Source organism: Peromyscus californicus, unplaced genomic scaffold (assembly GCF_007827085.1).
Source record: "Peromyscus californicus insignis strain IS unplaced genomic scaffold, ASM782708v3 Scaffold_9__1_contigs__length_137607984, whole genome shotgun sequence".
In the NCBI taxonomy this organism is placed as follows: domain Eukaryota; kingdom Metazoa; phylum Chordata; class Mammalia; order Rodentia; family Cricetidae; genus Peromyscus; species Peromyscus californicus.
The window spans coordinates 98,185,936-98,199,459 of NW_026294617.1; positions in this window are offsets into that span (position 1 = coordinate 98,185,936).

The following is a 13,524-nucleotide window of genomic DNA, read 5'->3' on the forward strand; positions in this document are numbered from 1 at the left end:
CACTTAGGACATAGAAAAACAACAGGGCAGCTCAGAGGATACTAGTAAGGCCCTACAAGAGGGTGGTGGCTGCAGATGTACGTGTCTGTCCAAAGTCAACAATATATAATCTTAGATTGGGTGATTTATTTATATAAGTCATGCTAAAATAAAATTTAAAACTTTTGCTCATCAAGAGACAATGAAAAGACAAACCTCAGAATGAGAGATAATGCTGAAGACATATTTCTTTCAACAAAGGACTCACATCCAGAATGTATGATGAATTCTACAGCCAATAAGAAAGTGGTAAACCACCCACATATAAAGAACAAGCAATTTCAAGATGCAATCTACAAAAGAGAACATCCAAATGACCTAAAACAGATTAAAAAATGTTTAACATTATTAAGTCAGTACCACTGGACATACCCCAGAATAACTAAAAATAGAAAGACAGTAGTACCAAGTTCAGGCATGAATACGATGGGGGTTCTGTGTAATGCTGACTAAAGTATGCATTGCACTATCTACTTGGGAAAGCAGTTTAGTGCTATGGAGTACAGATACACAAACAACTGCTAGTCATACATTCCATAAAAACATATAAGGGGACCTGGAGAAATAAATGGCTTAGCAGTTAAGAGCACTGGCTGCTCTTTCAGAAGACCCAGGTTCAATTCCTAGCACCCAAATGGTGGCTCATAACCATCCATAACTCAAGTTCCAGGGGATCCAGCACTCCCTTCTGACTTCCACAAGCATAGGCATGCATATAGTGCAAAGACATACATGTAGCCAAGACACACATTGTGGTGGTTTGAATAGGTATGGCTGCCATAGACTCATGTGTTTGAGTGTTTGGTCTATAGGGAGGGGCACTATTAGGAGATACGGCTTTGTTGGAGTACATGTGGCCTTGTTGGAGGAAGTGTGTCATTGTAGAGGCGGGCTTTGAGGTCTCATATATGCTCAAGCTAAGACCCATGTGGCACACAGTCTCCTTCTGCTGCCTGCGGATCAAGATGTAGAACTCTCAGCTCCCTTTCCAGTACCACGTCTGCCTGCACACTGCCATGTTTCCCACCATGATGATAACGCACTAAACCTCTGAACTGTAAGCCACCCCCAACTAAATGTTTTCCTTTATAAGAGTTGCCATGAGCATGGTGTCTCTTTACAGCAATAAAGCCCTAAGACACCCATACACTTAATTATATATATATGTGTGTGTGTGTATATGTATATGTATATGTATATGTATATTTGGACCGTATCAGAAAACATGCACAATATTTCTTGCAGCATCATTTTTAAATATTTTGATCCAAATATCAAATAAATGTTGGTGGATGCCTTAACAAGGGAGAAACATTCTGAAAAGGCATCAATAGGCAATGTCAGAGTGTACTTACATAAACCAAGATGGCTCTGATGCCACAAGCAAGATCTTTATGGGACCATTGTTTGCATACGTTATTGTGTATGAATATGAAGGAGTACCATGTATCTCTACAGTTATACTCTGTTCATTTTATATGGCTACTGCATTTCACAGCACAACCTTTTAAAGGCATATATTATTTATGTATTATATATAATATATAATCATATATCATATAATAATATATTAACATATGATAAATAATATAATCTATAAAAACATAGATTTTGTTTCAGTGAAGAAAGCAAAGTGGAACTCAAAGCTAAGAGACAATGCTTTCTATAAGGGAAGATTAGAGCATTTTCATCCCATGTGATGGATAATCTTGATTGTCAACTGGATTGGATCTGGAATCAGTTATGAGATATGCCTCTAGGGGGAAGGGGTTCATAAGAGCATTTCCAGGAAGGATTAGCTGAAGAGAGAAGACACCTACCCCAGAGTGGGTAGCCCTTACGATGGGTGACCCAGATACAAAGAAGTTGAGGGAAAAAAGCAGTCTCATCTGCCTACCTTCCGTCCTTGCCGGTGTCCATCCCTGATGCTGCTTGCATTGCTATGGCTGTCATTCTTCACTAAGATCAGACCACAGCTGCTCCAGCCTTCCAACAAAGACCGAAGAGCAGCACCTTGCCAGGAATTGTCAGGCCTGCAGTACCACACTGGGACTCTGAGGCACCCTGCTTTGGACAGTGAGCGGCTATCATCTGCTCAGCCTCCACCAGCATGCACCCAGTCATTGTTGGACAACCCAGGCCCTACTGTGTAAGCCAGTAGAGTAAATCGTCTTTACAGTATGTATACATTCTATCTGTGCTGCTCTTCTAGAGAGCTAGCACAACTCAAGATTGACAACACAAGAAAAGTAATGTCATAAAGCAAGGCAGAACAAAAGGTCTTACCTGGAAAAATTAATCATTCTCTTTCCAGATGAGGAAAGGAAAAGAAATAACAGCACAGAAAATACCTCACCAGAAGGACTACGTGGGAGTCAGCCTGGATGGCAGGCAGCTGTCAACGGAACTTCTGAAGCCGTGGCTGTGATCATGGGTCTTGTTTCCTTTGAGTTTCTATAAACCTCCACAAGCCCAAATCTAGGGGAGGGGTGGGCCAGTTGCAGCTGCTGTAATAATGCCATTCACATTCACTCCCTGGAACTCAGTTCATTCTAGTCCTCTCGGAAGCCAGAGTCTACCCTTGGATTTATAATGAGAGAAAATACCTTTTAGAACTGTAACAGGAGCTGGAGAGATGGCTCAGCGGTTATGAGCACTTGCTATTCTTACAGAAGACTGGAGTTTGATTCCCAGCACCCACTCGGTGCCACACAGCCATCTGTAACTCCAACAGATTGGATACCTTCAAAGTGTACTTATGTACATGCAGGCAAAACACTCATGCACATAAGCTTTTTATTAAAGTGAAACTCAAGATAAAGCACAGGACTAGGGGTGTATCACAGTGATAGAGTACACCCTTGACTTTGTATTCCAACCCCAGCCCCACAAAAGAGAAGATGAAGTGGGGAAGACACAGCTACAGTGTGGACTAAGAAAGGGAAGAAGAGAGGGAACAGGAAGCATGTGTTCCAGCTAACTGTGGCTGTGTACTTAGTGGTTTTACATTGTTTAACCTACAACAAGATGAAGAGATAAAGTGTTGCTATTCTGATTGTCCATATGGAAAAACCGAAGCTTACTACAAGAATTCAGACATGAGGACAATTACAGATTCCAGAAAAGGACCATGCAGTTTATATAGAAACACAGGACAGGTGTCAAAAGACTAGTGAGAGAAGGCTGGGCAAGAAAAGGATGTTTTGAGACAAGCACAGACCTGGCCATAGACAGAAGAAGGGAAAACAGCAATCGTAGCCCATTTTACTAGGGGAGGGGAGATATGTAGCTGAAGAGTGAAACAATAAAATAATGTTTGGGGGCCAAATTAAGGAGACATCTGAAATAATAAACTGAGAGTTTATAGTATCATAGGAACAAACAGCATGTTATTACTTGAGAAAGATTTATTTGAGAAGTCTAGGTAAGGTCTGCCATCTCTTGTCCATAATTCTAAAACCCAAAGAGCTCTAAAAATCAAAAATATAAGGCTATTTTCGCCAACCTTTTGTTTCGTTTTGTTGTTTTTGAGTCAGTGTCTTACATAGCACTGTCTGGCCTGGAACTCAGAGATACACCTACCTCTGCCTCCAGACTATTGGGATTAAACAGTGTGTCTGTGCTCATCTTCTCAAACCTATATTTTTAAAGGTAGTTTATTTGGAGATAAAAGCCAATCTGCTCTGAATTCTTTGGGCATCAAGTTTAGTCTAAGCCGATATGAGTTCACTGCACTCTTGGTTCTACTTTGCATGACAGTCATGTTTCACTGAAGAAGTAACTGGATTTGATGCTGGGGTACTGGACAAGTTCTAATTAGGAGAGATTTTGCAAACTATATTGTATACTCAACATAGTATGCTTCTAAAGAATCTAAAAAGTAGAAGTCAAAATCTGCTTTACAAAGCACATCTAACATTTTGAGTGAGGGGCCATCCCCTGTGACCCCTGTGACAGTGGATGGGATGGAAAGAAAAGAACGAAGTTGAGATGACCACTTTGGAGATTCTAAATAGTTCTGGCCAGGAAAAAAAAAAAAAAAAAAAGACCCTGAGACAAAATGAAGCCATGGGAATAGAAAAGATGGCTGAATGTAAGTAAGACTCTCTGTGAACCAGATGTGGCAGCTAATTGGATAAAATGGGATGAGGAAAAAGTCAAAGGAAAATTCAAGATTAATTCTTTGGACCTAACAGTAGTGTTTTCATCAACAGCATCGACAAGAGAAATAGACCGCTAACAAGTTTGTTTTAATAATGTTGATTGGGGTACAAGGAAACATCTGGCTTGTGCAGACAGAGTTAGAAACAGGTGTTCAGCATTCAGGAGATACCAGGACCGGAGGGATAAACTAGAGTCATAATTTCATAGACAGCATCATGAATGTCCATACTTTTTACACTCTCATGCCACCAGAAATGCAATTTTGCGGAATCCATTCTCACAGCCAGCTCTGACTCAAGAGGAGCCAATTCTGGCCAGAGTGCATCAAGTTGTTAGCTTACCACGACGGTGTCTTCTTAGCAAAGCTACTACAAGTTCCCACCAGCATCTGATGTTTTATAGCAGTGAGAACATGGTGAGGAAGTGATTGCAATATGTTAGATCGGTAGGAGGTGAAAACCACCTTCCCCTCTAAAAGCAGGACCATTTGTGGGTGGTTTCTTAGGAAGTGTAATAGTTAATTGCAGGTTTTAACTTGAAAAGGCCAGGTATTTGGCCACACAATATTCTGGACTCTTCTGTGAAGATCAGTGGATTTTGATCAAAGCAGATTGCTCTCCATATTAGGGTTGGGTCTCACCCAATCAGTGGAAGACCCACATAAAACAAAAGATTAATCTCAGGGTGAATCCTGCTAGCCAACTACTATAGTCTTCAGTGGCAACAGCAACCCATCCTGGTGTCTCCAGCCTGACAGACTTGGGGCTTAAAACTCCAACACCGGCTCTTTCTAGTCTCCAGACCACCAAGCCATTCTGTAGATTTTAGACCTGTCAGGCCAGTTCCTTGAAGGAAGCATGAATATGTCTCTCCAGTGATAGGCATATATGTACATACAGAGTTATTACATATTTATTTCTAAAACCTATTGGTTCCATCTCTCTTCAGAATTCTAAATCAAAAGATAGACAAAATAAGGCAAAATAATTTCACATAGTGTGCAGAATTAATACCTACAATTCAGGTGATTTGGAGAAAAGCAATCTAGTCAAAACTTAAGTGGTGGGGTTGGGCTGCCAAGATGGCTCAGAGGGGAAAGACGCCTGCTGCCAAGACTGTTGATCTGAGTTCAAGCCCCGGGACCACATGGTGGAAGGAAAGAACTGACTCCTGAAAATTGTCTTCTGACCTCTATACATGTGCTCTGGTGCGCACACATTCACACACACACACACACACACACACACACACACACACACACACGTAAATAAATAATTGTATGTTTTATAATGTTAATGGTGGAGAGCAGATTGACTGGGGCATCAAATCAGCTGAAATGATGACTGGGATACAGCTCAGGTGTAAAGCGCTTGTCTTACCCAGCATGCACCATGCTCTGGGTGCAATCATCAGCACCGTGCTAAGTTAATAGCTTTAGTTAAAATGAAGATTTCTTTACCTCTTTGTAACTTTTGTGGAGTGCCAGCAGTTTTCAAACATTAGCCTTTGGAGTTTTTTGGTTGGTTGATTGGTTGGTTAGTTTGGTTTTGTTTAGTTTTGGGGACAACATCTCACCATGAAGCCTTAAATGCAATCTTATATTGGAGCATGTCAACATAACTCTGAATACTTGGAATCCAGCTCTTGATGTGAAAAATGCTTTTTTTTTTTTTCATTATATCAATTTGCAAAGAGTACTAGAAACAAGCACAGCTATACTCTCTCTCTCCAGGAATCTGTCTTACTTTACAATTTTATCAGTGTTCTGGCTCTGTGTCATAACTCAGTATTCCAGGGCCTCATTCATTTTAACATCCCACTGTGAATCCTGTAGAAACTGGTGAACAGGAAGTAGCAAGCATTTTGAACATGTTAAAAAGATTCATATTTATAAGAGGGAAGGAGCTAAAACCAATAAAAATTTAGAAGCCTGCCAGTTTGGTTGATGCTTTGGGCCCCGGTATTTTCGGGTGTATCTCAGGACATGTCTGTGTGACGGATAAGTTGTTTCACCCAGTCTCTTACCTTTAGTGTATGCTCCTAGGAATCCTTGGCGTTTGGAAGCAATAACCCCATTTGACCCACTTCCTGGTTAGCTCTTGGAGTTGTCTATTTTGAGTGGAGCCCAGAGTAAGAATGGACTTCAGATCCAGACTATAGTGCAAGTAAACTGGGACCCACACACACAAAATAAATAAACAAGTAAGTAAATGTAAATTTTTACAAAATAATAACTATTAAATTTTAAAAGGAAATATGAACGTGCTGCTGGGAACTGCATGAAATTGGTTAACAATTTTGGAACTGAATCCATGAAACCTTACTACATAGCTTGAACTGAATATTATTACGTCTTAAAGCTGGGTTTGCACAGAAGTAGTATGTACAGGGTCAGTAACAGCAGGTCTTAGAGGGGCCTGGAAGCCACAAGTGTAAGCAGGTGTGGCTCCATCATCTTTAGCGCTTCCTCTTAAACAGCTGCTTCTTCCTCAGTCCACACTCAGGAAAGGGAATGCAGTCCCTTGTCAACTGAGCAAGGCCAACTCAGGCCTGTTGTATACGGTTCTCCACAATATGCTTAAGCAATGATCACTCCAACGCCAAACGGCTTTGAAAGACAGAAGTGAAAAGAAATCTCAGAGGGTAAAACTCCTTGAATCAGTACTTCTGAGTATACACTTTATATCGGGGGAAAGACAGCCAGGGGCATGACTCCAAAGTGTCCCATGGACAATGGCTAACAAGTTAGCCTGACAGCCAGAGGCAACAAAAAGACTGTCTTAGATTGGGTTTCCATTGATGCCATGAAACACCAGGACCAAAAAGCAAGTTGGGGAGGAAAGGGTTTATTTGGCTTACACTTCAGCATTGCTGTCCATCACTGAAGAAGTCAGGACAGGAACTCAAACAGGGCAGGATCCTGGAGGCAGGAGCTGATGCAGAGGCCATGAAGGAGTGCTGCTTAATGGCTTGCTTCCATGACTTGCTCAGCCCACCTTATAGAACCCAGGACCAGCAGCCCAGGGATGGCACCACCCACCATGGGCTGGGCCCTCTCCCATTGATCACTAATTGAGAAAATGCCTTACAACTGAGGCATTTCTTCAACTGAGGCTCCTTCCTCTGATGACTCTAACTTGTGTCAAGTTGACACACAAAACCAGCCAGTGCAAGGACACAATCAGAAATCTCATGACAGGAGATATGAGGAGAGGTACATAAACATGCCTCTCAGACTGAGCACAAAGTGTGAGGACATTTGTGTCTCATGAGCTATTTATCAAAGGACAACCACTGCAGAGAAGACCCTCACTAACCCAGAGGATAACTTATCCCGTGATGTCAGCCAGGCTGTTTCCCTGGCACCCAGTTTGGTCAGTGGGCCCATGTACAAAGTAAACAGGTGAGTGGAAATGGGGAATCATACATGAATGAACAACATCATGTTTCTTTCACCAACTTAAACTTGCTCCTGTCACTCCTGAGTGCCTAACCTGTGAGGAATAAAAGCTGAGGTACCAAGGGGGCCTCACTTCCTGGGAACCACAGCTACCTACTTACTACTGACCTACATCAGTTTCCTTCTATAATGCAAGGCTCAGCAACTACACATAGATAATTCTTCTATGTGTTAGTCAGGTTCTCTAGAGGAACAGAACCAAAAGAATGAATATATTATAAAAGGGGATTTACTCAACTGGCTTACACAATAGGTATGGGGTAGTTCAACAATGGTTGTCTACAAACAGCCATCTTGCTGGCCCTCCCCCTTTGAAGAAAGATAATTTCAAGATGAGGTCATGACCTTGATTTAAATCCTAAGGCTGGATCAGCCCAAGAAGGCGAATGTCTCAGCATTTCCGAGACTGCTCCTGAAGGCCTGGAGAATCATGGCTCCTGGGAAGGCCAAGGAAGCTGGGTTCTGATGTCAGTGACGGCTGGTGGACCACTGTACCCACCAGCAAGGAGTGAAGGCAGGCAAGCAAACAGCCCTGCTCTCTCCTCAGACCACTTTTTTTCTGGGCCATCACTAGAAGGTGCTGCCCACTAGAGGGGCTGGGGTTCCCCTCAGCTAACCCTTCCTGGAAATTCCATCATCAATCTCAGAGGCATGCCCTTGAGATCCAATCATGCTGACAATCAGGAAAAAGCATCACACTCTACATATGAAGCTTAAGCCCCTTCCTGTAGTATCATCAAATACAATCTTATAGACTTGGTTTCCCTCACAAATGAGAATGCACTTGACAAATGAGGGACTCATTTCCCAACAAAACGATGTAGCAATGAGACATGACTGTCAAATTCATAGGTCTTTCCAGATAGCAAACCACCCAGAAGTGTTTAACTTAAAAGAGCAATATAATAACCTCCACAGACTTGGTCATGGGGGCAGGAAGGGGACAAGATCCTGTCATACAAAATGTATAGCCTATACATTAAAAGTGCCAGTCATCAAAAACTGATATCTCACCCACTCTTCCTTCAGGACCTAGAGCCAGGACTCAAGGGATAAAAATAAGACTAACCGTTTCCAGTATTACAGTTAGTAACTCTCTCACAGAATTTCTTATTATTATCAAAAATGTTTCTACTAGAGCATATAAAACGGTTTAGGTAAACTGAAAGCTAAGACTGACAATTATATATTGGGCTCTCTAAGTCACTAAACCACAGAGAGAGGTCCTTGTACTGGCTGGGGTGACTAGTGAGATTGTTATGGGGAGATCAGCTTGCTGCTACACACTGGGGTCCACGAGGGCGGTGAGGACCCGAGGTGTTCTCTAGGTTGCCTCGTCGAACTCTCCAATTGAACAGTGAGAGTTAGTAAGCAACTCAAACTATGAAGGACTCACTCTTCCAGAATGAAGATCCCGGATACTGAAGGAAAAACTCAAATAAATAAGTTACAAGTATCAGCCACAGTACAAGGAAATTACCCAAGTTCTCTCCACTGCTTGTGCTGTGTGTCTGTGTGGTAGTAACTACTCTTTCCAAATCCACAGGCCCTGTCACTTTATGCTAAAAGTGTTGCTGGTAATGATCTTTATGGTTAGCATTACAGAATATTGAGGAGGGATTATAAATAAGCCCAGAAGAATTAACTCTAATAAAGATAACAGTAGCTGTTAAGATTTTGTGTCTCCCTTTGGGGGATAAGAAGGTGAGAATCTTGTGTCCAAAAAAATAGTTAGAAGCATAAATACATTTATACATTCAAATATATATAAACAAATAAAATTTATGGCTGAGCAGAAATTTAAGGCTGCATAGAAGGATGTGTAGGATGCTTGGTGGCTAAAACTGGACAGTGCACTGGTTAGGGATTTCTAAACTGAATGTACCACGCTCCTCACATCCAGCCTCACTTCCCCTCCCCTTGGCTTTTCCAGTGTTTCTCATCCATGACCAATGTCTACCTTAAAGACACTCTGCTTGAAGGACCTAGACTCATTTGATTTCCTAAAGGGACCTTCACTGATGACCCAGATGTATTAGCTTGCTTTTGTTGCTGTGATAAAACACTGATCAAAGGTATTTGGGAAGGAAAGGGTTTATTTGCCTTATGGTTTATAGTCTGTCATCAGGGAAGCCAAAGCAGGAACTCAAGGCAGAAACTGAATCAGAGACCATGGAGGAACCTGCTTACTGGCTTGCTTCCCACGGCTTTCTCAGCTACCCGTTTTCTATAGCCCAGACTCACCTGCCTAGGATGGTGCCTCCCCCAACAGGCTTGGCCTTGCTACATCAATTAGTAATCAATAAAATGCCCCCACAGACATGGCAACAGGCCAATCTGATAGAGAAAATCCTTAATTGAGATTCTCTCTTCCCAGGTATGTCTAAGTTCATGTAGACAAAAACTAACCATCTGTGGTGGTTTGAAAGAAAACAGCCCCCAAAAGGAGTGGCACCATTAGGAGGTGTGGCCTTGTTGGTGTAGGTGTGGCCTTGTTGGTATAGGTGTGACCTTGTTGGTGTAGGTGTGGCCTTGTTGGTGTAGGTGTGGCCTTGTTGGAGGAAACATCACTGTGGAGGCAGGTTTTGAGGTCTCTTCTGCTCAAGCTTCCCTCAGTGTGACAGACCACTTCCTGTTGCCTGTAAAATGTAGGACTCTCACCTACTTCTCCAGCACCATGTCTACCTTCACACAGCCACATCCCACCATGATGATAATGGACTGATCCTCTGAACTGTATAGCACCCCAAGTAAATGTTTCCTTTTATAGGAGTTGCCATGGTCACAGTGTCTCTTCACAGCAATAGAAACCCTACTCACACCATCCCATGAACTCTTGGTGTTTTTCTCTTCTACCTCTAAGCCTCTTTCTGTTGCTTGTTTCTAGGTGTACCCAGTTACCTTGCATGACTTGCTGGACACTGAATTTTGGAATAATTCATAGATAAAATTTGAGGATTATAAGAAAGATATTTCCCCAAAGAAGATTCAGCGGACTTGAGAGCTTTAGAATTTCAGACCTCCTTAACCCAAGTTCAAGGTCTAAGATCTCCTAGAGCTAATCAGAATGCTCCAAGCTTAGCTATTGCTAGGCCAACTGCTTCACTGGGCTTACCCTTCCTCCTAAGTAGTCCTTCAGGAGCCCTAGCCTCAGTTCCTACCTCCTCTCTTCCCCACAGCTCAAATTCTTAATTCCTAAGGCTTCAAACTGGCAAAAAAAAAAAAAAACACAAATCAACCTCTGCCAACTCTTCCAAACTAGCTAAGGTATCCAAGTTCACTATACAGGAATTCCTCTTTCCTCCCAGCAGTTTGTCTTTTGAACGTGAGAATTTGGAAATGTTTGATGTTGCTTTTAATTTTCTTCTATGAGAAGCTGGTTTGTTCTTAAGAAATCCTAAGTCACCAGGTATAGTGGTCTATGCCTTTAATCCTAGCATACTGGAGGCAGAGGCAGGTAGAGCTCTGTAAATTCAAGAATAGCCTGGTCTACATAGCAAGGTCCAGAACAGCCCAGGCTACATAAAAGAGACCTTGTATCAAGAAGAAAAGAAAAACAAAAAAGAAAAGATAAAAGAAATCAGAAGTTAGTTTAAGCTTAGCACACTGAAAGGGCAGCTGCAGACTTTGAGAAAAAATATCAATGCAAACAATTAAGATTCTTTTCCTCTAAAGCCCTGGTTCTCAACCTTCCTAATGCTGCAACCGACCCTCTAACACAGTTCATGTTGTGGTGACCCCCAACCATAAAATTATTTTCGCTGCTGCTTCAAAACAGTAATTTTGCCGCTGTTATAAATTGTAAATATTCCTGGGAGACAGAGGTTTGTTGGGGTTCTGACCCACAGGCTGAGAACCACTGCTCTACAGCAAGAGCAGAGCCATTGAGATGACACAGCAGGCAAGGCTCTTGCTGTCAACCCTAACTACTTGAGTTCCATTCCCACAACCCTTATAATGGAGGTGGACAGCCAACCTCTGCAAGTTGTCTCTGACTCCACTTTCACACTGTAGCACAAGTACATCCACACATATACATAGACACACACACACACACACACACACACACACACACACACACACAAAATTTAACAAAAAAGAAAATCCAAAGAGACTCTTACAGCTTCTTGGTACATAATTTAAAACTTTCTTTTATCCCAAAGTCAAGTTTAATTTCTCAAACACTGTCAAAATGTCATATTCCATTCTGTATGTGAATGTATTTGTGAAAGATTTAGACATAAATACATAAGAAAGTAATAACTAATACTGTTTGCATAATTTTAACAGACAGAAACATAATGAAGTAGAAAGACTCATTGTTGCCCAAGTCCTGTTTAAGGGGTACAGAGAGAACTCTGAAGATAAAACTTTAACAATGTGCCATAAAGCATGGGACAGGTGGCATTTCAGCAGAGAAGAGTCATGTGAGACGGAGGACCAGACGTTCTGCTGTGATAAAGCTCAAACCCAACCTCCCTCTGTTGAGGCTACAGTCCTGATGACAATGACCTTTAGTGGGACTGTATTACAGTCCCTTCAGTTCAGCTCCACCATGTGCACAGGATCCTCAGTTCTGGTTTCTGCCCTGTTTTAATGTTCACTAAAATCACTGTAAACCAAGTAAAAGGCTAATAATGGCCAGCCCTGGATCTTAGAGCCCTTCTCACTTTAGTACCCAAGTGGGGTACCTGCAACTTGTCACACATGTTCTTCTCCCGGGACAGTCTGACTGATTTGACAATGCTTCGAGAAGAAAGTAAACACCCTGGTGCATGACTAAGAAACCGAAACTCACCTCTGGTTAACAGAGTCCATAAGACGATCACTGGGGGACACAGTGTAAAAACAGTAGGAGAAGAGAGCAGGACAGTCACTGAACCACTGTGGTGGCTTGAAAGAACATGGCCCCCAAAGGGAGTGGCACTATTAGGAGTGTGGCCTTGTTGAAGGAAGTGTGTCACTGCGGGGGCGGGCTCTGACATCTTTTTCTCCAGCTTCCCTCAGTGACAGTCAGTCGATTTCCTGTTGCCTGTAAGATGTGGCACTCTCAGCTCCAACACTCTGCTGCCACACTCCCCATCATGATGACGATGGACTGAGCCTCTGAAACTGTAAGCCAGCCTCAATTAAACGTTTTCTTTGTAAGAGTTGCCATGGTCATGGTGTCTCTTCACAGCAATAGAAACTCTAACTAAGACAACCACCATGGTCACAGAAAAGCAGTGCTAAGAACCATTCCTCATGGAGCTAGGAAGGGGACTCGGTAAGTCAAGTGCTGGTGTGCAAATATGAGAGCCTCCACTCAAAAATCCTAACACTAAGGCAAAAGCCTGGCACAGTGGCACTCACCTGTCACCCCAAGACTGCAGTGGAGACAGAGGCACACACCTGTCACCCCAAGACTGGGGTGGAGACAGAGGCACACACCTGTCACCCCAAGACTAGGGTGGGGACAGAGGCACACACCTGTAACCTCAAGACTGGGGTGGAGACAGAGGCACACACCTGTAACCTCAAGACTGGGGTGGAGACAGAGAGGCACACACCTGTAACCCCAAGACTGGGGTGGAGACAGAGGCACACACCTGTAACCCCAAGACTGGGGTGGAGACAGAGGCACACACCTGTAACCCCAAGACTAGGGTGGGGACAGAGGCACACACCTGTAACCTCAAGACTGGGGTGGAGACAGAGGCACACACCTGTAACCTCAAGACTGGGGTGGAGACAGAGAGGCACACACCTGTCACCCCAAGACTAGGGTGGGGACAGAGGCACACACCTGTAACCCCAAGACTGGGGTGGGGACAGAGGCACACACCTGTCACCCCAAGACTGCAGTGGAGACAGAGGCACAC